Below are 26507 nucleotides of genomic sequence, written 5' to 3'. Positions count from 1 at the left end.
TAACACGTCATTGCCAGTTTGCGCGCACCACTAGGTCAGAGGTCCCAGCTGCTCAGGTAGCCCCCTCCATGTTTCCGCCCCGTTTATGACATATTCTGTTACGTCTACATCACATGTCTATGTATCCGCCTACTGCTACGCCTACTGTATTGAATACCATGTGTTTTGTTTAACTATAAATATTGTGCACTGTTATTAAAGTTTGCTAGCCACTCTTGCCCAGATCCTGCCCCCGGCAGCTGCCATCCCATTCCCATGCAGGCTGTCCTGTTCCTGTCCCGTTATGCTTGATTAAAGCCTGTATACTCTGGCTACCTCGTATCTTGACTCTTATTTATTGAGCTAAACCGTTTATTTATTGTAGTCAAAAATAGTACCGGTAATTAATTATTTATTTACCACATAATGGCGCCCGAATAGGGACTTGCCCTTTTCCCACGCGCCAGAGAAGCCACGCAGGCCCCCTGATCCTCTGCAGCCGTGACGGAACCATACCGTGCACGTGCAGATATTTCTGCTTCAAGTATCCCTCAGGCCCACGGAGGAGACGGAGGTTGCGGTCCAGCGTCCAGGCGAGGCGGTGGAGGAACGCGGCGAGTCCCGACCAGAGCCCAAGCCGAGAGTCCAAGGTCCGAGGTATCCGGAGGCCCACCCGTAACAGAAGTCCGAAGTTCGTCCGTCCGTCGTCGTAGCAGTCCAGTCCAGTCCGAGGCCTTCCGTTCTTGCTGCCCGGTGAGTACCGTTGCTGGGGTAGTATCTAGACAGGGTCAATTAATTTGTCTCTGGTCCGTGGGTTTGGGTACGCAGATCCAACACGAAGTGTCCACTTAGGTGGATGCGGGTCCTGACGTGTCTCTTTATGGGACCGGTAAGTTTCGTACTGTTTTAGCAGTGCATCTAGTCCTTCTAGTTTCTGTTCTAGTCAGTTCTGTTCTCGAGAAATTCATGTATTCTGTTTTCAGTACTCCAGGTAGTATTTTGTCCGAACTGTTATTTTAAATGTTCTTCAATGTGTTTTCAATGTCGTGGTATGAATGTGTTGTTTTTCAGTAATCATCGTGTTCATTGTGTATTGTATTGTGTCTAGACTCCAGTTCAGCCATGCCTCTGTTCTCCAAGTTACGTCAGTTAAAAACTAGAAAAGGTCTGTTAGAAGAAGCAGTTCCTGTCCCGCCTAGGGACAGTCCAGGTCATTTTATGTATCAAAAGCATGGCATAAGTGCCATATTGTATTTAGATTTATGGGTGGAGTACACCAAACAGTTAGAGGAAAAGTATAGATGGCCCGTATCAGGTACGTGGGATGCCGAGTGCATCATGCGAGTAGAAGAAGCATTATGGAAAAAGAAAGCCAGACAGTCTCAGAAAGACGCCATCGAGTTATGGCGCAAAGAATCTCACAGGAGAACAGAAAAAGAAATCAGAAAGTCAGAATTAAGTAGAGAATCCTTAGAAAGGGAATTAATCGAAGTAGGTGAACGAGTTAAAGCCGAACAGTCAGACCGACAGAGAAATGCCCTCATTAAGGGTATGTATCCTCTTCTTGCCGAGGGCTTGCCAAAAGCAACCCCGGAAGCACCATGTAATTTTCCGCCGCCATTAGTTCCGATTAAGCTACGTCACAAACCGACCGCAGCTGATATTTTTCTCTCGTCCTATTTGGACGACACAGTCCCAGAATATGCGAATCCTGCTCCGCCAGCTCCTGTAAATAATGTAATTCCTGCTCTTCCAGCCACCGGGGCACCTGTTGCAGTACCTGTTACGGTACCCCCGGTCCAGCCCATAGTACAGCCCATAGTACAAGTTCCCGCTACATCAGTCACTCTACCAGCACGAAGAGTATCAGTCGACGATTCCAGTTTAGGGGCCGCGGGAGGAGGTCCTCCTGGCACCCCGCCGCCAAATAAACGTATAGGGTTAGTCGAGTTACATGAACGTGCGTTACAGCGTACGCCCAAATACCAGTCCGTTGCAGATATCAGACGAGCTCTTACGGAATGCCGTTATGATCCAGTCCCAGGCGATGATAATATGGTTATATATTCATTGCGTGTAAGACGGGTGACCGAGTATTTGGACACCCTACCGAATATGAAAGAAGATCTAGACAGAATATATCGTTTCATCCGTACAGGAGGAGACCCAGAAAGTATTGGCGAAATCATGTCTCAAAGGAAAGCTGAGACCCAGCTCATGTTATTAAAGTTTCTAATCAATTGTTTAATAAGGGAACCAGATTCCCCGACTAAAGATCCGAACGAAATGAAAATTCTAACAAGGTGGAGTGATAATATAGCCGAGGGTAAACACAGGACAATCAGTAGTATAGAAAGTATGTACAAGAAAATACGCAAAGAAATAATAAGGTTACACGAACAACGTAAAGGAGCACAAGTAAACGAGAAAGAAAGTAATTCAGATACTGAAGAAGTAGAAGACGAGAATACCGCCAGAATAGCGTATGTAGGAAAATCTAGATATTCAGACCGACATTTATGTCCGGAACACAAGAAAGTTTTCCATCATCCAGCACCAGAACAAGGTTCTCTAGAACAAGTATTTCAAGCTACCGATCACATTCTGAAATCACATATCGGTTATAGTGAACTTAGTACTATGCATGAACAAGAACTAGCCCGATCAGCAGTCCGATGGATTACTGATTCTACCACTTTTCCAGACGAAATAGTGGCACAAATGTTTCTGAAACTGCCCCCAGCCGAGCAGCGATTGGTGGGTATGTATATGATCCAGCACCTCATTACATTATATGAGGGTCAACATTCTGATCCAGGTCCGTTACATGATGTTCTAAACGAGTTACTCCAGTATAAATGGAAAGGTTTAGGTACCGATTTAATTAGTGTCATTCTAGAACAGCGCCACAAATATAGAACGTTTCTGAACCCGCATTTTGTTCATGTCTCACCTCCAGAAAGTAAACCATTTTACATAGATAGACAGCATCCCTTACGAGAAGTACATCCAGTTAGGACAGCGGGTGGTGAAATGCAACGAGTATTTGTTTACACCCCTATCACAAAGATGGAACTCTTAGAGATGAAGAAATTAATTCCCTGTCACGACAAAGATCCAGCAGGGTTCCATCGAGAATTAAAAGACATGCTCCGTATGGGAGAATACACGTATCCAGATATAATTAAAATGCTAAAGGTCCTGTTGCCCGCAGGGGTATATGAGAAACTCAAGGAAAAAGAATGGGAGGTGGGAGAGAAAAAGATAGATTGGGCAGTTCTAGAAGCTGAAGATAAGATACGAGTACCAGGTACCGGTCTTGGAGATAAATGTAAAGAATTACCAGAGTTATTGATTCAGGTTTTGCCAAGGTTATTAGCCACGAAAAAGGAAGACTGGGATGCAATCTCAGCATGCAAACAGAAACAGGATGAAGATACTAGTGATTTTTATTCTAGATTCGAGAAATGCTTTATCATCAACAGTGGTTTGAAGACAGGTAGCGAGTCATACCCTCATCTTTTTGTTACTAAACTAGTCGAGAATTCAAGCCCACAAGTTAAGAATCGAGTTTTGAAAGTCGAAAGTACTTGGCAAGCTAGTACCCCGTCACAGATGCTCCAGATGCTCCAGTATCACCAGAATAGAATCAGAGAAGAACAAGAACACGAAAGGAGACGTATGAAAGACACGAAAATGAAAGTACTAGTTGCACAATCTGTTCCACAAGACAGTCAGAAGAGGGGTCCGAATCAAGCCAGTCATCCTGCAGCTCCCGTTAAAGGGACATGCAATTATTGTAAACAGCCAGGTCATTTTATAAACGAGTGTGCAGTTCTGAAACACAACATAGCCACTGGTAAAACTAAAGAAAGACCACGCCCGCCTAGACAAGAACAAGTTTCACAGACTTCTCAGTCACCACAGAATGCACAACAGACAATTCCAGCACCGCAGCCTATCGCTGCAACACAGCATGTTACACAGCAAATGTACCAGTATGCCCAGTCCGAGTATCCAGAGTATCAGCCATATTCATGAAACAGCCTAGAGAGGGAGGTAGGCTTGCCTCTCATCGAGATTCCTGTAGATCAAGAGGGTCCCTATGTACATAGTCAAGTATTAGGGAAAGACAGAAAGTTTCTGATTGATACAGGGGCAAGTAGGACTACTATCAGTCATGACGAGGTTCCAGGGGCTCCGCTCTCAGGCTCTAGAAATGTTTCCCTTGGATTTTCAGGAAAGCCTATTGTTAACGAGATATCAAAGCCAGTTACTCTAGAAGTTGGTCCATTGTCCCGAACTACTGATTTGTTACTTACGAAGTCATGTCCAGAAAATTTGTTAGGTATTAAGACATTGAAGGAATTAGGTGCAGTAATATGTTGCTCCCCAGAGGGAGTTCGTTTGTTTTTGCGTGACTTCAAAGGTCACTATGTATTACGAGATTTTGATCCAAGATTGTCCAATGTACCGCAGCATTTATGGGCGCAAGGTCCAACTGATGTAGGTTTCATGCAAATCACACCCCATCGTGTGACCCTCAAGCAAGGTGTAGTCTTGCCACGAATCAGACAGTACAGATTGCCACCTGAGGCTGTAGCAGCCTTATCCAAAATTATTGACGAGCTTATTGCTCAAGGAGTGGTTGTAGAAACTGACTCCAATGTATGTAATTCTCCTATCATTCCAGTCATGAAACGTACTGATCCAAATGCACCTCCAGTATATCGATTAGTGATTGACCTTCGAGAACTTAATAAATGTATCATACCCCAGTATCCAGTAGTCCCAGATATTTCATCCCTATTGACAGCTATTGATTCTGAAGCTGTATTTTTTACAGTAATAGACCTCAAGAATGCATTTTTCAGTGTCCCGATTCATCCAGATAGCCAGTACCTTTTCGGTTTTTGTTTAAATGGAAGGAGCTATAAATTCACACGAGCTCCTCAAGGTTTCACAGAAAGTCCTAGCATTTACAGTCAAGCACTCAAAAGACAACTAGACAATATTCACATGCCAGATGACACTGCCCTGCTCCAGTATGTCGATGATCTACTGATCACAGCCCGTTCTGAACGTGCTTGCGAGCGAGCGTCACTTACAGTTCTGTATTTCCTAGCAGAGATGGGGCACAAGGTGTCCCCTTCGAAGCTCCAGTTCTGTGTCCAGCAAGTGATCTACTTAGGCCACTTACTGTCCAAGTGGGGTAGGCAGTTGACACCCGATCGTATCCAGTTAATAGCGAGCCTGCCACAGCCCAAGACACAGAAGGAGGTACGTGCTTTTATCGGCCTCACTTCTTACTGCAGACAATGGATTCCTCAGTATGCATTTCTAGCCAAGCCACTGATACAGTTAACGACACAGGAGGCAGCCGTATCGACTGTCCTCCCTTGGACATCCGAACATACACTTGCTTTTAATGAGTTAAAGAAAGCCTTATGCCAAGCCCCTGTTCTAGCAACACCGAACTATAGTAAGCCTTTTACACTTTTTGTCACAGAACGTGATGGTACAGCATTATCTGTTCTCACGCAAGATCAAGCAGGACAATACAAGCCCTGTGCTTATTTTTAGAGCACATTAGATCCAGTAGCCCAGGCTCTGCCTGCGTGCCTCAAGTCAGTTGCAGCCACAGCTCTAGCAATCAGACAAAGTGATTCCATAGTATTAGGACACTCCCTGACAGTACAAGTTCCACACTCCGTGGAAGTTCTTTTAAACCGAACACAGACTCAGCACTTGACAATTGCACGTTTAACAGGTTATGAACTGACACTGTTCCAGCCACACATAGAAATCAGACGCTGCAACGTTCTAAATCCTGCTACACTGTTACCGTCAGTTACTTCAAATCCGGCCACACATGACTGTGTGGAAGTTGTTAACACTATGACTAAGCCAAGACAAGACCTGACAGACATTCCATTACCTAATCCCGACCTGACACTTTATGTGGATGGTTCATGTATGAGAACAAGTACAGGAGAACTAGTAGCCGCGTATGCAGTGACTACTGAAACTGAAGTTATAGAAACACATCGTATTGACACCCTGTCTGCCCAAGCAGCAGAGCTTATCGCTCTGACCCAAGCCTGCATACGTGCTAAGAACCTGAAAGTAAACATATATACAGATTCACGTTACGCATTCGGAGTCGTACACGACTTTGGAGTGCTCTGGCAGGAGAGAGGTTTCATGACTTCTCATGGAACCAAGATTCAGCATGGTCTCCTCATTCAAGCTCTGTTAGATGCAATACATTTACCGACAGCTATTGCTATCATGAAGTGCAAGGCACATACTAAAGTTACTGACATCATTTCCCAGGGTAATGATCTAGCAGATCGAACAGCCAAGCTTACAGCTCAGACACCAGACATTCCAGTTAGCAAGACACAGACATCCACTCCAGAACAGACTACTTGTATGACAGTTAAGGATCCTACACAAGATGTCATAGACATACAATTACATGCTACTCCTGAAGAAATCAAGAAATGGTCCGAACAAGGAGGGGTCCAGACAGATCAGGGATGGGTGACGAAGGGAAAAGCCACATGGTTTCTCCCCGACTCTATGGTTCAAGTCATTATTAATACCGCACATAGTCCAGCACACCTAGGAGAAAAAGCTATGTTAGACAGTATACAGAACCTTTGGTTTAACAAGCACTTACGAGCTGCAGCCAAGCAGAAAGTCCGTACTTGTATGATATGTTGCCAGTTCAATCCAGGTAAAAGTGTTCCGGTGGAACAAGGTGGATTCCAGCCCCCTGACCACCCTTTTGAAGTCCTCCAGATGGATTATATTCAGATGGAGCGATGTCGAGGTTTCAAGTATGTCCTCGTAGTTGTATGCGCTTTGTCCAGGTGGACAGAAGCATATCCAGTTCCAGATTACACAGCAGCGACCACTGCCAGGCAGTTGGTTCGTGAATTCTTCCCCCGTTATAGACTCCCTAGGGTCGTGTATTCTGATAACGGCCAGCCATTCTCATCCGAACTCATGAAGCATGTTTCCCTCTTGTTAGGGTACCAGTGGAAGTTCCATTGTGTACGCCATCCAGAAGCAGCCGGTCTCGTAGAGAGACATAATCAAACCCTGAAAATCCGTATTGCTAAGACATGTAAAGAGAAAGGTGTAGACTGGCTAGTTGCCCTGCCAGTTGCTCTATTCTTCATGCGCATGGTCGCACACTCCAGATCAGGTCTGTCCCCTTATGAGGTCGTATTCGGCCGCCCCCAAACATGTGGGGTACACCTAGACCCCGCAGTATTACAGATATTTCCAGTAATATGTTGACAGATTACCTAGCTTCCTTGATGTCTGCCCTACACTCTTGTCGTTCACAGGTTGCCGCCGCATTCCCAGACAATACCGAAGTGAAACCGCATTAGGTCATTCCAGGCGACCTCGTCCTTGTAAGGAACTTTGATCGTTCAAGTCCGCTGGAGCCTCGTTGGAAAGAGCCGCGACTTGTCCTCTTGACCACCCGCACGGCCGTGAAGTTGGAAGGCCGTAAGGGTTGGGTCCATCTGTCTCATGTCAAGAAATTTCACGGACTCAGAAACAAGACTTTTAATGACATTTCTACAGACATTTCCAATTCTAAAGACTGCCTGAAACCAGACTCTAAATCAAACATTCATTCAATTCCAGAACTGAAAGTTCCTCTGTTGGAGAAAACTTCGCAGCAGGAATATCGATTGAAACTCCGGTCTAGTAAAATAAGTCAGCCAGTTTAATTGTCTAAGTCCCCCTCGGGTGAAACGGTTAGACAGGTATCTGACATGTATGAGATAGACCCCCATAGTGAGAGAGTTAGTCAAAATTCTATACGATGTATCGTTTTTCTAAGTTTCTTATTGTTTCTAAGTTTGATGGTTACCTGCACAAGTTATGCATTTCATTTATGTTTTCCAATTTCTCATGTAAATAAGTTTCCTAATGCTACAGTAGAGCACACATTTAGTGATCTGCCTCCTCACGAGTTATCCTATCGTCTTGCTATGAGAAATAATACATTTATAAGAATGTTACACTATTCACACCAGACCAGCAATGCCACTAATTGTTGGGTGTGTGGTCGACTCCCCCCTTTCCAGACACCGAAGGGAGTTCTGCCACTCTTTCCTTATCCGTTTTCACATAATGTTTCGTGTGGAGCATGGTCCACGTTAACGTCCTCCTCCAATGATATGTCCCTTCTGAATAGAACATGTTTTCCAGACAAGCAAGGTCTCTCCCATAGAACAGGGTTAGATCTAGAGAATGAAGTTTATAATTTAGGTAATTATTCTTCGAATTTTATGGTCCTGAATGTTCAGTCTGATACTACTCCAGACTTACCTGCTATTTCAGTACTACCAGTCAAAGGCGAATTATGTGTCAGAAATAATGGTTCCGCACATGTAGGACATAGTGATTGTACTACTACTGTCGAGTATAGTGACAGTGGGAAATCTATTTTCAAAGCTTCACGTCATTCTTATTTTGTTTGTGGTCAGACCGCATATGTTCGTCTGCCCCTCGATTGGGATGGAACATGTTACATTGCCTTCCTACTGCCACCAGTTTTTCTAGCCCCATCAGATTATCACAGAGACACACATCTAGTACACGTTAGACATAGGAGGGAGATCGAGTCCCCAATTGTCGATCAAACTGAAACTGCTCTAGAACAGTATACAGATTTCAATAAAGGTTTCTTCTTCTTTATAGGCCCTATCCAGAATAGTAAGCTAATCCGTAGGTTAACCAGAACCCTTGAAGCAGTAGTGAATGAGACTACTTCTGCTCTAGGTAACTTAACCGAAGAGCAATCTGCTATGAGATTTGTCGTGCTCCAAAATCGTCTCGTTCTTGACGTCATACTGGCCGATAGAGGAGGAGCATGTAGAGTCATCGGATCTAGTTGCTGCATTTTCATTCCTAATAACGCGCCGTCTGTTTATTCAGCTATAACCAGACTTCATAAAATTGCCCATCAGTTACACCAGAATCCAGGCACCTGGACATGGTCCGGTTGGCTCTGGAGTATCATATCTGCCTGGGGATGGAAAGTATTGTCATTCCTAGGTATTGCAGTAATGATCATATTCAGTTGCTGCCTCTGTATACAATGTGGCCCTGCGATTTGCAGCATTTGTGCTACCTCTTGTATTCCTAGTCCTAAGTCCCGTTCCAAGACAATTCGAGACGAGCAAAGGATGCTGTATGAAATGATAGATGGTATCATGAATATAGATGTTTCCTGATGGAAACGTAGGGTCAAGGAGGGAATGTGGAAAAGTAAATTTTGCTATGTTCTGTGTCCCTACGTGTTCCCCATCTTATGCTATATGTGCATGATTAATATGCATATGTATTCTCTATGACCGATTAAAGACGCAATTACAGTTGTGTCCATCTCTAGTATGCCAGTTTCCAGTTCTCGTGAAAGCTACGAGTATTAGGCCTATGTAAACCTACGTTGCCACGTTTTACAGTGTGCACGTTAATTCATTGAATTGTCCCCGTTTCTAGGCCTCAAAAGAGCCCGGACTCAGATTCAGCTCCTGTCTCCTGAACCCTCTCCGAGGAGCGATACAGCCCCCACCTGCATCCCTGACCCTTCACTTACTTCCTGCCTCGCAGTGCCCGGCTCGGCCTGGCTCTGCCTGCTAGTCTGCCAAGAGTATGTTATGATTCTAGTTATCAGTCCAGCCCTCCTTCTCTGCATTCCTAAGCTACTGAATCACATCAATAGTTTCCGTCATGGTCTAGCCTTTATGTCTCCATGTAAGAGAAATACTGTATTAATATTCATAGAATATTCCTCGCACACGCACTACATGTAGAATAATGCATGCACCAGTCTTAGTGTCTGTTAGCCTTTACCCTGATAACTTTTGGATTCTATCAACATGTACTCTAAACACTAGATACTAGATATGCCTGGGTACATGTCGCTCTGACACTCCAGACTTTAGTCTCCTCTTCTAGCGCAGAAGTCATAGCCCCCCAGTTCTCCCTAGTAACACGTCATTGCCAGTTTGCGCGCACCACTAGGTCAGAGGTCCCAGCTGCTCAGGTAGCCCCCTCCATGTTTCCGCCCCGTTTATGACATATTCTGTTACGTCTACATCACATGTCTATGTATCCGCCTACTGCTACGCCTACTGTATTGAATACCATGTGTTTTGTTTAACTATAAATATTGTGCACTGTTATTAAAGTTTGCTAGCCACTCTTGCCCAGATCCTGCCCCCGGCAGCTGCCATCCCATTCCCATGCAGGCTGTCCTGTTCCTGTCCCGTTATGCTTGATTAAAGCCTGTATACTCTGGCTACCTCGTATCTTGACTCTTATTTATTGAGCTAAACCGTTTATTTATTGTAGTCAAAAATAGTACCGGTAATTAATTATTTATTTACCACAGTACACTGGATGGAAGAGGTTGGCAGATCTTAGATTATGCACGGGTCGGTGGAATGTTAAGAGGATATGATTTATTTTTGGGCCTGTGCGTTCTGCTATGGGCAGCCAGTGAAGTGCATTTATTGCTGGTTTCGCCGATTGTTTTCCTGGGATTTTGAGTAGTAGTCTGGCCGCGAAGTTCTGCACTACTTGAAGCTTTCTAATCGTGGTGTTAGGAGTTACTAAGTATAAAGAGTTACAATAATCCAGCCGGGGGAGGACCAGTGATTGTACCATGGTTTTGAGCACGGTATCAGGGAGTAATGGCAGTATCTTTCTTAGTTGCCTTAGGATGCTGCAGCAGGTGGCTGCTACTTGTACCTCTTGGTGGTCAAGTTTAAGAGATCTGTTGAGCCAGATTCCTAGGCTTTTGATCCTATCTTTGGGAGTGGGGGGTACCAAGACAGTTTGGCCACCTTATATTTGAATGTGCCTCGGCTTTATTTCTGAGAATCATTAGCTCCGTTTTGTCCCCGTTTAGCCTGAGGTAGGATTGGTCCATCCAGGTGGCCACCTGCTCCAGGCAGGATTCTAGGTCAATAGAGCTCTTTTTAGGGTGATTGAGGGCTACCACCAGTTAGGTGTCATCCGCGTGTGTGACTATACTAGCTCCAAAAGGCAGTATTAGCTCGGCCAGTGGTCTGAGGTACACATTAAAAAGAGTGGGGCTTAACGACGATCCCTGCGGTACCCCGCAAGTAAGTGGGATCTCTCTTGCGGTGTGCCTGCCTTCGAACACTTGGAACGTTCTATCTGTCAAGAAGGATTTAAGCCACGAGAGGGCATTTCCTACTACTACCTCCTCTTTAAGTCTGTCTAATAAGATGCTGTGGTTTACTGTATCAAAAGCGGCTGTTAGGTCCAGCAGGATAACTGCCACTGTCCCTCCGAGATCGAACACTTTCTGGATTCATCCATAACTGTTAGGAGTGCCGTTTCCGTCCCATGGTTAAGTCGGAAGCCTGTCTGTGAACTATGTAGGATTTCATGTGATTCCAGGTCGTTGGACAGTCACATGTTTACGTGTTTTCCAGTATTTTACTGACTAATGGGATTAGTGATACTGGCCGATAGTTGACCCAGTTTTCTGGATTCAAGTTTTTTTTTTTTATAAGTGCTTTCACCATCGCGTGTTTTCATCTTACCGGTACTGTCGAGGTGGTAAGGGATAGATTGAGCATTTCCAGGAGCACTGGGAGGATTGTTTCCTTGACTTTCCTCAGCAAGTGCGCAGGTGTTGGGTCGCATGGGGATCCTGATTTGACTTTTGCAAAAAGTTTGTCAAGGGTATTTAAATCCATGATCGGGATGTCCTCCAAAAAATAAGGTTTCTCCGGTCCATTGACTTGTTAGGGGGTTGGTGTATCCTTATGCTGAGGAGGTTGGAACGCATTGTATATGTTAAGAATTTTATTGTTAAAACATTCTGCCAGTTCCTTACATCTCTGTGGGGCTCCTTCTGTGGAACCTTCTGGCTGAGGGCACGTTGATAATGTTTTCGCTATTCTGGCTATTTCTCTTGGGGTGTTAGCTGCTGATTTGATTTTTTCCTCAATATTTAGTTCCTGCACTTTTTTTTATTTCTGTTTGGTATATTTTTATTGCCTCTCTATATTTTAGTTTTTTCTCCGGGCAGTAGTTCCTCCTCCATGCCCTCTCTAGCTTTTTACATTTTTGCTTGAGTTCACGAATATTCAGGGTGTACCATGGGAATCTTTTATTTGCGGGCCTCTTGGCCCTCCATTTGAGGGGGATAGTGGCATCCAAGGATGTAGTAATCCATTCAGCGTACTTATCATAAGCCATATTGGGGTCATTGCTACCGCTAGGGTAGGTCATTGTTAAGATGTCCATCCAGGTTTCGGGGATAATTTGTGCCCACGGTCAGTCCCAATCCTTTGTAGACTGGTCAGTGGGAGGGGGGCTAGGTAATCTCCAGATTATTGGGACTATAAAATGGTCTGACCAGGGAATAGGGACGGGTTCATGTGATAATATATTATCAATGTTTGAAAAAACTGGGTCCAGTATATGGCCTTTATTGTGGGCTGGGCTGGTTACAGTCTGACCTTGTTGAAGAGCTAGTAGATTTTGTGTAAGGCTGTATGCCTCGCCTTTCTTAGGGTCTTCTAGGTGCAGATTTAGGTCTCCTAGGATAGTGAAGTTGGTCGCTATGTTTGCCCTAGATGATGCTATGTTGGTGAGGGATTCCGTGAATATTCCACAGGGGCCGGGGGGTCTGTATATTAGGATTCCTGATAGTGAGCATGTGGGTGTAAAGCTTAGTGTGAAGCGCGCGCTCTCACAGTTCTGTATAATATCAGGTTCAGTGCGCCCTTTTATGTGGTTTTTAAGAATGATGACAATCCCTCCTACCTTCCCTGAAGTTCTGTCTTTCCTTACTATATGATAGCCTGGAGGGAGAGCTTGTACCACGTCTGGGTCTGAGTCTATGTGCAACCAAGTTTCCGTCAGGAATAGAGCTTCCGGCTCCTCCTCACTGAGTAAGATATTGATTTCCATATAGTGCTTTGGCATTGACCTGCAGTTTACTAGAAGTAGTTTAAACTCCAAGTTATTATCTTTATCAGTGGTACCCAGCTCAGGTGTCTGGATTTGGAATTTGCAATTAGGGCAGGTGCGATACCTAGATGATGGGGAGATGCAGTGTCTACAGAGCTTGTTTCCCGGTTTCCTGATTGCCATAAGATGATGCCTTGAGTATGTTATTTGTGCTACATTTGGTCCAGGAGAACTGGCCCCTGGTCCCGGCTGGGTGCGGTTGGGCGCAGGCGGGCTTGCCTTTGGCGCGGAACGGGAGGCATTGGTAATTAGCAGGTGTGGTAGATCAGCAGGGAGCAGCTGATTGGGGAGAGTGAGCGGAAGTCGTAATCCCTTCCAGTGGCACGTTCCGGTCTCTCCACACAAACCGAAAAAAATCGGCGGTTGACCGGGGACCTAGTGCTGAGGGTGAATGGAGGTGGGTAGCTGTGACAGACTAAAAACAAGTTATGCAGGATTTAAAATCTGTACGTTTTAAGCAAATAAGTAGTTTAAAAATGGCAGGTACCAGTGTATGGAGCCCTTTCCCAGGCGCTCTTCCCACACACAGTCAACCTCTGTATTTGCCTGGCGCGAAAGCTGCACAGGATGCGAGGCACCGGTAAATAGCCGGTGTGGTCGATCAGCTGGGAGCAGCTGATTGGGGAGAGTGAGCGGAAGTCGTAATCACTTCCGGTGGCACGTTCCGGTCCCTCCACGCAAACTGAAAAATCGCCGGTGGACCGGGGACCTAGTGCTGAGGGTGCGGTGAATGGAGGTGGGTAGCTGTGACAGATTAAAAACAAGTTATGCAGGATTTAAATCTGTACATTTTAAGCAAATACGTGGTTTAAAAATGGCAGGTACCAGAGGCAACACTGGTGATAATACTCAGCCAGTAATACGCACTCTTATAGAATGTTTTATTGTTGGGGGTTGCCGTAGGAGAGAGCATAATATATACAGCAGGCCAAAGGGTGCCAGTGACCCAGCAATCAATCAGTACCACTGCAAGTGCAGAGCATTCTTCAGAGGCTTGTTTTAGATCACACAATTCAGTCCAGAGAACCATATGATGAGTTGTACAGGGGATCATATTTTGAAGATTATTCTTTTATGTCACAATTTGAAGTATTCAAAAGATATGGAGTCATTGGGTTTGAAGCGGTTATAAGAAATAGCCAATGCATCAAGAGGCATGTCCTGGGACACCAAAGACAACAATTTAGTTAATTTTCCTGTATTTGTATTTGCAGTGTTTTCGTAAGCTAGCCATTGCTGTCTGTCACGAGTTATCTAGTGCATTGTGATCAATAACACCCGCAATGCCATACATGCAGTGAGAATCATAACACTCATACCTCCCCATCTCAAGTTCATGTCCTCAGACCTTTAACTCATTTTCTCTTGATCCTCATTCCGGGCTTCAACAAAGATGTGTTTAGGAGGACACCCAGATACAAAGCTGTTCTCCTCTCTGTAGCAGCTATTAATGGGGCACTGGTACAGGGTTAACAGCCAAGGACTTAAAGGGTTCCTGTTACACCAAGGCGTTTGGCACCCAGACCTAAAGAGCAGAGTTTCTCTATTCTTGACCTAGCTGACAGCTGACGAGACAGGTTTCCCTCATGAGGTGAACAAATCAATAAAATAAAATGTCTCCTTTGTTTACTGGGTTGAAGTTAATATACCTAATTATATAACGCAGTAAAGAAACAACAGTGGGACCATTTTCATAATCCCGAATAATGTTACTGTATTCAGTACTGTGTACAGGACTGCCACCAGACCAGTGAATTAACCAGGATGACCAGTTTTATCATTTCAAAGCCAAGAACAACTTTGAAATGTGTAAAATCAGTAGTTTCCCCCTTTCAGATTTGTAAAACGGTGAATAAAAAATTGAATTCCTTCAAAAAGTAATCCTAAACTGCTCTTTTTACAAACATTGGAGCGAATAGAGGCAGAATTCAGCTCTTGTACTTTCCAGACTCAGCCCCAGCTCAGGGTCCTTGAATCAGCCCCAGCTCATGGTCCTTGAATCAGCCCCAGCTCAGGGTCGGCTTTGAATCAGCCCCAGCACAGGGTCGGCCTTGTATCAGCCCCAAATCAGGCTCGGCCTTGTATCAGCCCCAGGGTCGGCCTTGAATCAGCCCCAGGGTCATAAGGAGCTGGAGAAGGCCAGGCGGCCACTTTGAAGTCATGCAACACAAAAAAAGGCCCAAAAAGGAAGAATAAAGGAGAAATAAAGAGAAATTACAAGAAAGAAGGGAAATCAAGTACAGCAAAAGAAGAAACTGCACAAAGAGTAAGGAGAAGAAGGTCTGCACAATAACAAAATGACAGAAGACATAAGCAACAAGAATACCGCAAACGCAATTTTCCGCACCCCACTACCGTTCAGCTTGTCAGAACCACAAACAGGCATTCGGTGGAAAAGATTGCTAAGGCAATTCGGACGATAAATGCGTGCCAACTGCAAGGCATACACAGATGACCAGAACATAGACTTGTTCTTAAACTTTGTAGGTGATGAGGTTGAGGACCTGCTAATTACATTTCCCCGCGATCAAACAGCAACATACAAGGGAATAATAAAGTGTCTCACAGACAAATGTAGATTTCGAGAGGTGCACGTTCAACACCACATGTCACCTAGCAGAAGAGTCCCTCGACGATTTCGCAACCAGACTGTGGAAACTAGTAACCTATTGCGAATTCGACAAGTTTGACAAAAAACAAGCAATAAGACTGTGCATCATTGAAGGCGGTCAGTCAGTGGAATTCCGCGCACAAATTCTGAAGTAACCAGCCTCGCTCGAGAAAATACTGACCATGTCCCAAGCGGAGGCCAGAGCAACAACTCATGAAAGACAGATGGAACTGGGAAAGGCAAGAAAAGTGGAACAAGCAAACCGCGTAACTGGAAATGTCGAGAAGAGAGACAATACACCACCAACAAGAAAGAAGCAAGAAAGAACATGCTATCGATGCGGACTTGAATTTCCACATACCCGCGCATGCCTGGCAATGGGCCACAGATGCAGAAAATGCAACAGAGAAAACCATTTCGCAAGCGCCTGCATGAGTGAACAATTTAAAAGAGAGCGAGGAAGACTACTAATGCACCCTTCTTGGACACGGTTGGTGCTTCCTTAATGAGTTGCCTCAAGCCCGCCCTGTATAGACTCTAGCAAACAACAACCTGAAACTGGAACCTAATTAAAGGTAATACATCTGCATGTCTCAGAAATGCTTGACTCTCAACTGGTCTCATGTCAACTAAAGCTGTGAATAAGTGTCTTGAAGAATACCGTGGGTCTTCTAAATAAGCTGGTGACTGTTATTTCCACACACCTGCGGCCTGCAAACAGGCCTTCCTATCAGCTTGTGTAATGGCGACACTAGCTTACTGACTGGGAATGCCAGAAAGAATGCAAACATGAGAGTTGCTTTAAACAGCAGAGTCTCAAATTCTGCATATTTTTTATGGCCTGGTTTAACAATGCAGCTTTTGCCAGAAAATTATGTGAGAACTCCAGGAGAGGGGCTTTGGCTTCGCCCACACTTTGTGAGCCTGGAGTACATGTTTTGATTAGGCAAAAGGTGTGCACTTCCACAAAAAGAGCTTTCTCTCCACACAGCTGTGATCATTGTGTTTATTTATCCAGCTGCCCGAGGTTGAACTTTCAAGAACACACACATGCTGTTAAATTGTCTAAGATAACTAGATACTTTATGTTGTTTTTCTCTAACAGCAGCACGGATCGGAGGAGAGCAGTCATTAAACGACATGGATTGATAGGTCTGGCTTGACAATCCAACTGCCAACTGACCTTTTAACCTACATGAATATTATTCTACAATTATTTGCTACTACATTATTGCATATCCAATCCCATATTATCTACTTGTAATGCTTCACATTACGGTACGCAAAAAGAACAATTGATGGACAAAATGCTGAACAATGTCAAACATTCACTCTAGAGATCTGGGTCTAAATCCATAGTTTTTTTACTCGCCATTCCGGTTTGGACCCAGCCATATGTAAATCAGTCTTGACCCTGCACCCCATGGGAACAGTTCATCCGGAACTACGAGGCCAGGTCCTCCATGGGGCGAAACAATCATCCTTGTTTTCTGAGTGGCTAATCTGGCTGATATGGGGTGATATCCTGGAACCGGTCCCAGGATGGTGAGCGAAAAACTATGCATTTAGGCCAACATCTCTGTACTGGAGGTGAATATTTGACATTGTTCAGCATCTGTCCTTCAATTGTTCTTTTTGCATTTGTCACCCCGAGTGGGACGGGTAAGCCCAGACATGGGTCTTGTGCTCTCCATGCCACTGGAGTCAAGCTATCCTGGCTGATGAAGGCTGAAAGCCCGAAACTGGTCCGAGGATGCTTGTTTCCAGTCCAGGGAGGACATGGCCTGGAAGTTCGGGCTGGACTGTTCCCAATGGGCGCAGGGTCAAGACTGATTTAACCCAGATCTATTGACTGGGGAGAATGTTAGATTTGCTCTGCATTCCGTCCACTAACTGTGTCTTTTGCTTTCTCACCCTAAGTGCACCGGGTATGCCCAGACGTGGGTCCCGGGTTCACTGTGCCACTGGATTCAAGCTAGCCGAATGTATGACGATACAACGCATTTTTTTTACAACGCACTACCATTACAACGAAATTTTTACAACACAAAAACTATTACAACGCATGTATTTACAACGCATGTTTTTACAACGCAAATACCTTTACAACGCATACCATTACAACGTAAGTATTGGTAAGTATATAATAATATTTTAAATGTAAATTAATTGAAATTAATATAATTTAATTTAATTAATTTAATTAAAATTTAATTTTACTTTATTTTTATCCTGTACCCCTGTACCACAAAAACCCCAAACTGTCCCTAAACCCTAAAAATACCCCTTTACCCAAAAACCCAAAACTGACCCTGAACCCTAAAAATACCCCTTTACCCAAAAACCCCAAACTGACCCTGACCCTAAAAATACCCCTTTACCCAAAAACCCAAAACTGACCCTGAACCCTAAAAATACCCCTTTACCCAAAAACCCAAAACTGACCCTGAACCCTAAAAATACCCTTTTACCCAAAAACCAAAAACTGACCCTGAACCCTAAAAATACCCCTTTACCCCAAAACCCAAAACTGACCCTGAACCCTAAAAATACCCCTTTACCCAAAAACCCAAAACTGACCCTGAACCCTAAAAATACCCCTTTATCCCAAAACTGACCCTGAACCCTAAAAATACCCCTTTACCCAAAAACCCAAAACTGACCCTGAACCCTAAAAATACCCCCTTACCCAAAAACCCAAAACTGACCCTGAACCCTAAAAATACCCCTTTACCCAAAAACCCAAAACTGACCCTGAACCCTAAAAATACCCCTTTATTCAAAAACCCAAAACTGACCCTGAACCCTAAAAATACCCCTTTACCCAAAAACCCAAACCTATAACATTTTAAATATAATTATATACTTACCAATACTTACGTTGTAATGGTATGCGTTGTAAAGGTACCTACGTTGTAAAAACATGGGTTGTAAATACATGCGTTGTAATGGTTTTTGCGTTGTAAAAGTTTCATTGTAATGGTAGTGCATTGTAAAAGTTGCATTGTAAAAGTTGTTTCCCAGCTAGCCTGGCTGATGTGGAGTGCTGCCCACATGTCTTATTTTCAGGCCAGGGAAGACCTGGCTTGGCAGTTCAGGCTGAACTGTTCGCATGAGGCATAGGGTCAAGACTGAATAGCATATAGATGGGTCTGAACTTGGGTGGCGAAGTGAGCTAAAGAACGATGAAGGATTCAACCCAGATATGTGACTGGGGGTGAGTGTCTGAAAAGTTTCAGCGCTCCGTCCATCATCACCTTGTGTTTGCTTTGTTCGCCCTAACTTGGCAGGGTATTCCCAGACGTGGGTCCCTTGCTCACTTTGCCACTGGATTCAAGCTAGCCTGGCTGATGGGGTGTGCTAGCCCGAAACCGGTCCCAGGATGTGAGTGTCTGAAAAGTTTCAGCGCTCCTTCCATCATCTCCTTGTGTTTGCTTTCTTTTAAAACAAGGGCATAAATTGCTGTCTTCATGGCTGTAACATAAAAGCGATCTTGAGAATGATTCTCTTAGATGGAGGAGGAAAGAGATTTCAACATTTGCAGCCTTCCTCTACTACTTCCAGAATCCAAGAATCTCACGTAAAATGAAATGCTTTTTCCTTCCTCCAACTGGTCGCTTTGGGCTAATTTCACCATAATCTGGAGTACTGGGAATTCGTTAGGGAAGCAGGCCTTCTGTATGGTTTGATTCTTAAATCTTCTTCCTCTTTGTTTCTTTGAGTTGTAATTAGATTCCCTTATAGGGGGTGTCTAAATGAAGATTTAGACCGACTTTGCCTAAAAAGAAGAGGAATGAGACTGATGGGTTTAAGAAGAGTGTTTCTTTTCCTTGAATATTTTATGTAGTCTTTCTTCAAGCTCAAGACCAAAAATCTTGTTTTCTTCGAAAGGTAGATGCAGGGCTGTATTCTTTTGTGCTTAAACAGTTTGCCAGTCTCTCAGAAATATGTTCCTACTGGCACTACCATAGCTCCATCAGAAAGAACTGCTGCTCTAACCACATGGAAGGAGATATCCCAAAAAAAATCATACGGTCCTTCCAGATCTTCTAAAGCAGCTGTACTTTCAGATCCCTCTTGAACAGTTCTTTAAAGCCTGATGTATAACTCTGGCTCATGCAGTCAAGTCCTGCATCATGCCCCTGAACACAGTGTGTATAATGCCCCCGATGATACCCCTGAACGCTGTGTGCATCATGCCCCTGATCATGTACCTCTGAACATAGAGACTCACATCTCACCCCAGTACAATGTTGCTTCTGCCCCTAAACACTCTCTTCACTAAGTGCTAGATAATATCCCCTCAAAGCACTACCGAATACCCCCGAGCACGGCGTGAATGCACTCTTCGCTAACAATGTAAGTATGCCTTTGGGTGCAGTGTGAGGGTGCTCCATTGTTTTATATTTTTTTGTACCTTCTGTATGATTTGGTAACATGCTCCTTCTGTTATTGCAGAGCACTGGATGCTTCCTTTGTTTACATGCCGCTCTATGTAACGATCAAGCTGAGGGGCCGTTTCACAGAACTAACTTAAGACAAAATCATAAACTTACTACTTTTGGTATTCACAGAAGGCATTTAGTAGTAGTAGAGTTAGGATTTTGTCTAAAGTTTGACTTAAGACAAACTTAAGACAAACTTAAGACAGACTTAAGACAAAATCCTAACTTAAGTCTGTCTTAAGTCTGTCTTAAGTTTGTCTTAAGTCAAACTTAAGACAAAATCCTAACTTTACTACTACTAAATTCCTTCTGTGAATACCAAAAGTAGTAAGTTTAGGATTTTGTCTTAAGTTAGTTCTGTGAATCGGACCCTGAGATCTTGCGAGATCTTGGTGGCCATGTTGAGTGAGGCTGGGTGCTGTCACTGGTGTTCGCATTCTCACAAAGAGGATGTTTTACCTCAAGGACACCAGCCTGAGCTGAACTCAACGTTGGAGCCCAAGCCTACCAGAGAACAAGTATCATCATTAGTGTAGCATCCCCCCTAGACTGGTAGCATGCAATGAATCACGCCACACACAGAGCTGGTTATTACACGTCTTCATTCTTCAGAGTGTAACCATAAACTGAAACGTAATGCATCATGAATTTATCAACCCCACCCAAACAATTACGTCATTGAGCTAAGGAGTCCATTTGGAACAATAAGGGTGCCGCGCTCTATTATGCACAAGACACTACACTTACCTGAACATGGAAATGCACCCTTCACCCCACAGCATCCAGACAACTATTTTGTTAGAATCTGAAAGATAAAAAGACAACCAATTAAAGTCAGGTAAGGTACCACGCACCGCGCATACATGCACACTAAATTAAGTTGCAAAAAACTATAAAAGCAAGCAAATCATCAAGATGGTAGCCAGTGTCAGATCAAGGACAGTGTTTCTTCATATTTTCATGTTTTTCTGTCACCAAAAACATATTCCGCTACCAGAGGCTAACGCTGCTAATAGAGACTAACACTGCTTCCAGCTGCTACCAGTGACTAATAATACCACTTACTTCGTTGTGTAGCCAGTGTGCTTAACGGTCTATTTCTGTACAAATATCACAGACATTCCTAAATCAACAAGTGGAACTTCGTGAGATATTAGGTGATTGATCTGCTAATGGTTGTTCGGTATTTTGCATAACCGCCTATTGTATTAGTGGAATGTTATGCATATGACATACCTCTGTTTCCTTTTGTGCAGACATTGTGTACAATAACATGAGGAAACAAAGATCCTAGAATCCCCAGGTGAGATGTAGCACCGTTTCCGTATACGTGCACGACGCACCACTTCAGAAGACAAGACTAGTTGATCACAGGTATCTACAGTTGACATATTGATATCCACAAACAGGGTAGAGGGAAAGGCATCCAGCATGGAAGAGATCAGGTATTCATGACTGTCTTATTGGGCTTACGGAGTTGATCATCATCATCATCACAACGGGGCAATTCAAGGGCTTCTCAAGTAGGTCCATATCTCTGCGAGGCCTTGGGCTACTAAGGTAAGTCCACATCATCTGATACATACATGCTGCATAGATGCCAGCCCTCATGTCAGGATTGGACACAGAATATAACTTCTTTAGAGCAGTGTCTACTCTTATCTGTGGAATCTGAATCCTTTAACATTTTCATCTCTACATAAGCATTCGTAAAAGTCATCTCTGGATAGCAGACTGCAATACCTCTCCAAAAGAAAGATTATCAGTTATTCTTGATCAACTATCGCCATATTACTCTTCTGGATGCATCAGGAAGGATCTTTGCAGCCAGCATATTAGAAAAATCTTTGGGACTGGGCTTCGTCTAAAGGAATTAGACCACATGTACAGGCTGTATTCCGACCAAACCACTCTGCAATGGTTAGCATCGCAATTGTACAGACCTTAATATGTACTATATGTGGTTAGAAAATTGCAAATTCTATAGCGCTTTCATTGACTTCTTGAAAGTTTTTTGCAAAGTGGACACGCCGACCCTTTGGGAAAAACAGATCTCACTGAGCATACCATCGGATTTATTAACCTCATCACTGCGGCGTGAATTCCGCCGCAGTGCTGAAGATTCTTATCGCGTAAGTGGTCATGGCGGCTCCCGGCCGTCTTTAGCACACGCCCACCATGACTCATGACGGCCGGGAGCCGTCATCAGCGTCGAAGAGGTTAAAACTATTTTTAGAATTGCATTCCCCCACTATTGCAGAGCATTAATGGGAAGAAGTGATGGACTAACACAAACAATTCAGACAAATAACCGCCGAAAACAGAGCCGTCTCTAGGCCTCCCATTCTTTTTTCGATATATCTTCATGATCTCCCCACTCAATTTGTAAATATTAGGAATTTCCTTCCACGGGATACAATTCATGATCTACTAGTATTACTGTATGCAGGTGATGAGGTTTTATTTGATCGTACTTCAGTAGGCTTAAAAATAAATTTAAAGCTTTGAATGAATATGCAGGAAACAACTGTTTAGAAATTAACATCACTAAAGCCAAAATAATGGATCTGAAGGGAAGAAAGCATTGTCACCCTTTTAGTTGGTACATAGGTAGAACACCAATTGAAATGGTAAAATCATACATGTATTCAGGAAAAGACTGCCAGAGACTCGATAATATTAATTTTAAACATTTTGGAAACAAGGCATTAGGGAAATATGGCAGCATTAAATCGGTTTATAAATTTTCTGGAGGGAGACATTTTAAACACTTAGTAGAATTTACAGAGTAAATATCCCTCTGGTTCTTACAAATGCACTGGAGTATATTACCATTTACCAATGGTACTTTTTAAACCAATACGAAGGCACAATTCTTTGAAACCTGGCTATGATAAGCCAAGGAGTCCCTGTGCAGGTTTTTCTTTTGATAGTCAATTTTATTGATTTTGTGAAAAGACAATAATAGAACCTGAGTATAAACAGCACAGCATTTCCACCAGCATAATTACAGATGACATTAGGAGAGTAAAACATTATGTTGGTATACATTGTCGTATTTCCGCCCTCCGAATGATACATAAGAATGGACCCAGAAAAGACAGGGGGACTGATTAACCCACCAGTCCCAACCATTTGCCCCAAATTTTCAGATGATTGTCCGGGCATCCCCTGGCCTCGTACAGTACTCCTTTGCGCCATTTGGTTATGTTAGGCGGGACGGGATTTTTCCATGCCATTGCACAAGGGTGGTGCCTAAGAATAACTTGTCTGCTCTAGAACCGTCCAGCCCGTCTGTGATCCCTAGTGGTATATTCAAGGGGTTGTGAGGTACCTCCCAATAGGACGCTATGAGGGGGCAAAACCATACCACACGGAAAAAATCAGCGGGCTCAGCCCCACATCGTGTACAAGATGGGTGTGGCATTAGTCCTGCCCTATGTACGCGGACAGGGGTGAGATAATGTAAATTGATACTTGTATAGCGCACTACTCACCCGCAAGGGTCTCAAGGCGCTTGTACGAATACCGCTGTGGAACCCATCCTGGCTCTCCCTGTGAGGTGTCCACTCCTGGGCACCCCCAAGGTGGAGGCCAGGCATCCTTAGCGTTGTGTATGTAATGTATGTATGTATAGGCATTTATATAGCGCACTACTTACCCGTAGGGTCCCAAGGCGCTTCGACCGCTGCGAAACCCTTCCTGGTTTCCCTGAGAGATGGTCCCTTAATGGGTCTCTCCAGGGTGAGACCAGGCATCCCCGGCGGTCTGGTGGGGCCGTTAGTGAAGATGAGGCAAGCTAATGCCCAGAGTTGCCGAGTGTGAACGCTGATCAGAGTGGGCACCGAGGCGAGAGAATTATCGAGTCTGCTGACCCTGGTCCAGAAACCTGCCGCGCCGGGAATCGAACCCTGGTCCCGGGCCGTCCTCTGCTCTCGGGTCTGCCGCCTCTAACCAGTGAGCCACACTACTAGATTAAGCAAGCTATTGCCCAGAGTTGCAGAGTGGGACCCATGATTCGAATAGGCACCGAGGCGAGAATTATCAGGTCCGTGGAATTTTGAGCCCAAGACCCGCCGAGGTGGGGAATTGAACCCTGGTCCCGGGCTAGACCTCTGCATCAGAGTCTGCCGCTCTAACCATTGAGCCACACTTCTCCAGGTATGTAGATAGTATAGTTTGACCAAGCGGAGTCCTGCTGAGACAGTGATGGTCTTGGGGGCCATCAAGGCATCTCTCCAGTCATCGTCTTCCAAAGCACACAGCCAGGCCTCCCATCTAGTTCTTAGTGGGTCAAGGGAGGTGGGACCATTGTTAGTTAAGAAGCTATAAATGTGTCATACCACCCCTCTCCCCAAGTCGCCCATTGTGATTTGAGCTTCTAAGGAGCTGTGCTCTGGAAGCAACATGGCTGTTACTATATGTACGCTGAGCGCGTGGCGGAGTTGTAAGTAGTTATAAAACTGTGACGGGTGGAGTGAGTGTCTGGTTTGAAAGTCCAAGAAGGAAAATATATGGACGCCGACCCAAATGTCACGAGTTGCGAGATACCAATAAGATCCCAGCCCCGGAAACCCTCTAGGCCCCCCACTTCATGTAGCCACGTGCCTTGCCAGAGGGGTGTTTGCTGGGTCAGCCTATTCCCCCATTGGGTATGATGCAGGGAGGCACGCCAGGCTAGCAGATCTGCGTGGGTTACTGTGGGTAAGGTCTTGGGTATGGGTCCCCGCACGGAGGGGTCCCCGTACATCATAGTCTGGACCTGAGAGAGCCCCAGATCCCACAACCCGGTCCTATAGGCGAGGTCAGACCAGCCCCCATTGAACCAATCGTGCAGTACTAGGAGGCATTTTGCTAAGTAGTATAGATACAAGTTTGTCATACCCATGCCTCCGTCGAAGGGCGAAATTTGTCAGCGGGAGAGGGCTATGCGTGGCCGTGAACCACTCCAGAGGAACCTCGCGATTAAACTGTCCAACCCCCTGAACCAACGCCGGGGAATAGAGGATGTAGTATTTTTAATGATGTATAGAAATCAGGGAAGAATCATCATATTAAAAAGTGCTACTCTACCTAATGGGTTGAGCGGCTGGGCTTGCCCCTTCTGGAGGTCTTTTTGGTTTTTGTGACTAGTGGGGTGACATTATATGCCCAGGCCAGCTCAGGGAGCAGAGCGACCCAGATTCCCAAGTATTTAAACGATTGTCGTCTGACGGGGATGGTAGACTGCCAATCAAAGCACTCTCTAGATAGATGCAGGGGCACCAGGGTTGATTTTGCGGCGTTTCAGCATAAGCCGGAGACTCGCTCGAAGGTACGGAGTATTTGTAGGCATCTGGGGCCGGATTGGGTCTGCTCTGCGAGGAAGAGTAGGACATCATGTGCGTATAAGGCAATTTTGTCCTCATGAGAGCCTTTCCACTTCCAGTCCTGGACCCAGTCATCAGCACGAATGAGGGTGGCCAGGGGCTCCATTGCCAGGGCAAAAAGGAGAGTCGAGAGGATTGCATGAGAGCATTGAAGTCTCCTCCCACCACCGTTGTTCCCAGCGGTAAGGAGCTAATCATCTCCCCAATGCCGCCTAGAGTCTGTGTATGTATGGCATCAGGAATATAATTGGAGAGGGCCTTGTCGCCCATTGTTCCGGAGAGAGCAACAAAGGGACCGTGGGGATCCCTGGTGCTTTGAGTAGGTACGAAGGGCAAGTTGCGCTTCAGTAGGATCTCCACTCCGATTGATCCCCGTGTGAAGCCTGAGTGCCAGGATCTGTCGAACCTGTATCTTCCGAGGAAGGGACAGAGATTACCCATAAGATGGGTTTCTTGGAGCAGGAGTATGTCGGGGTGTATCTTTGGGCATGCCGCAGAACAGCGGTGCGCTTGATTCTGTCCAGCAGGCCGTTGACATTCAATGACATTACCCGGAGAAAGTCTCCTCTATGTATTATCTGTGTCATGGTCGGTGTGAGAAGCCCACGGAATCCCGGGAACCCTCCATGTGGTGGGAGTGTTTGGGTGATGGGTAGTGTTGGATGGAGGCCTCGCCTGTTGGTATGTAGTTTGAGTGTAAGGCCATGCTGGTGTAAGGTGTGAGGACTTCCGTGTATGAACGTCTTTGGGTCTGGACTTCCCTTGAGTAGTCCGGGAATATCATAATAGTGTGGTTTTGGTAGGATAGGGTTTTCTGAATGCGGGCCTGCCGTAGGATCAAGTCTCTTTCTCTGAAATAGAGGATTTACCATGATTCCTGTGGTCGGCTTTATCCAGACATCCCACAGGTTCATGTGTGTCTTTATTGATTCCTTGGGTCGGCACGGGGGAGTCTCGGTATCTCTCTGGCCAGGTCGCTTAGTTGTGTCGAGATAGGCTTCGACTTCAGGCAGAGCATGGCTCCACCATCGATGCGTCAGAGCCACAATAGTG

The 26507-nt window shown here is 44.9% G+C and overlaps 1 protein-coding gene across 1 annotated transcript in view; it reads right to left on the bottom strand.

The window, feature by feature from the left end:
- Positions 1-26507, bottom strand: part of LOC144772260 (uncharacterized) — a 71317-nt gene that overhangs the window by 31518 nt on the left and 13292 nt on the right. The window contains exon 2 of the mRNA XM_078656482.1: positions 20833-20890. The gene's annotated coding sequence lies outside the window, so the exon portion shown is untranslated. The remainder of the gene's footprint in view (positions 1-20832; positions 20891-26507) is intronic.

This window comes from Lissotriton helveticus, chromosome 8 (assembly GCF_964261635.1).
Source record: "Lissotriton helveticus chromosome 8, aLisHel1.1, whole genome shotgun sequence".
NCBI lineage: Eukaryota > Metazoa > Chordata > Amphibia > Caudata > Salamandridae > Lissotriton > Lissotriton helveticus.
Note: the sequence above shows the minus strand (reverse complement) of the source record. Positions and strands in the feature narration are given on the sequence as shown.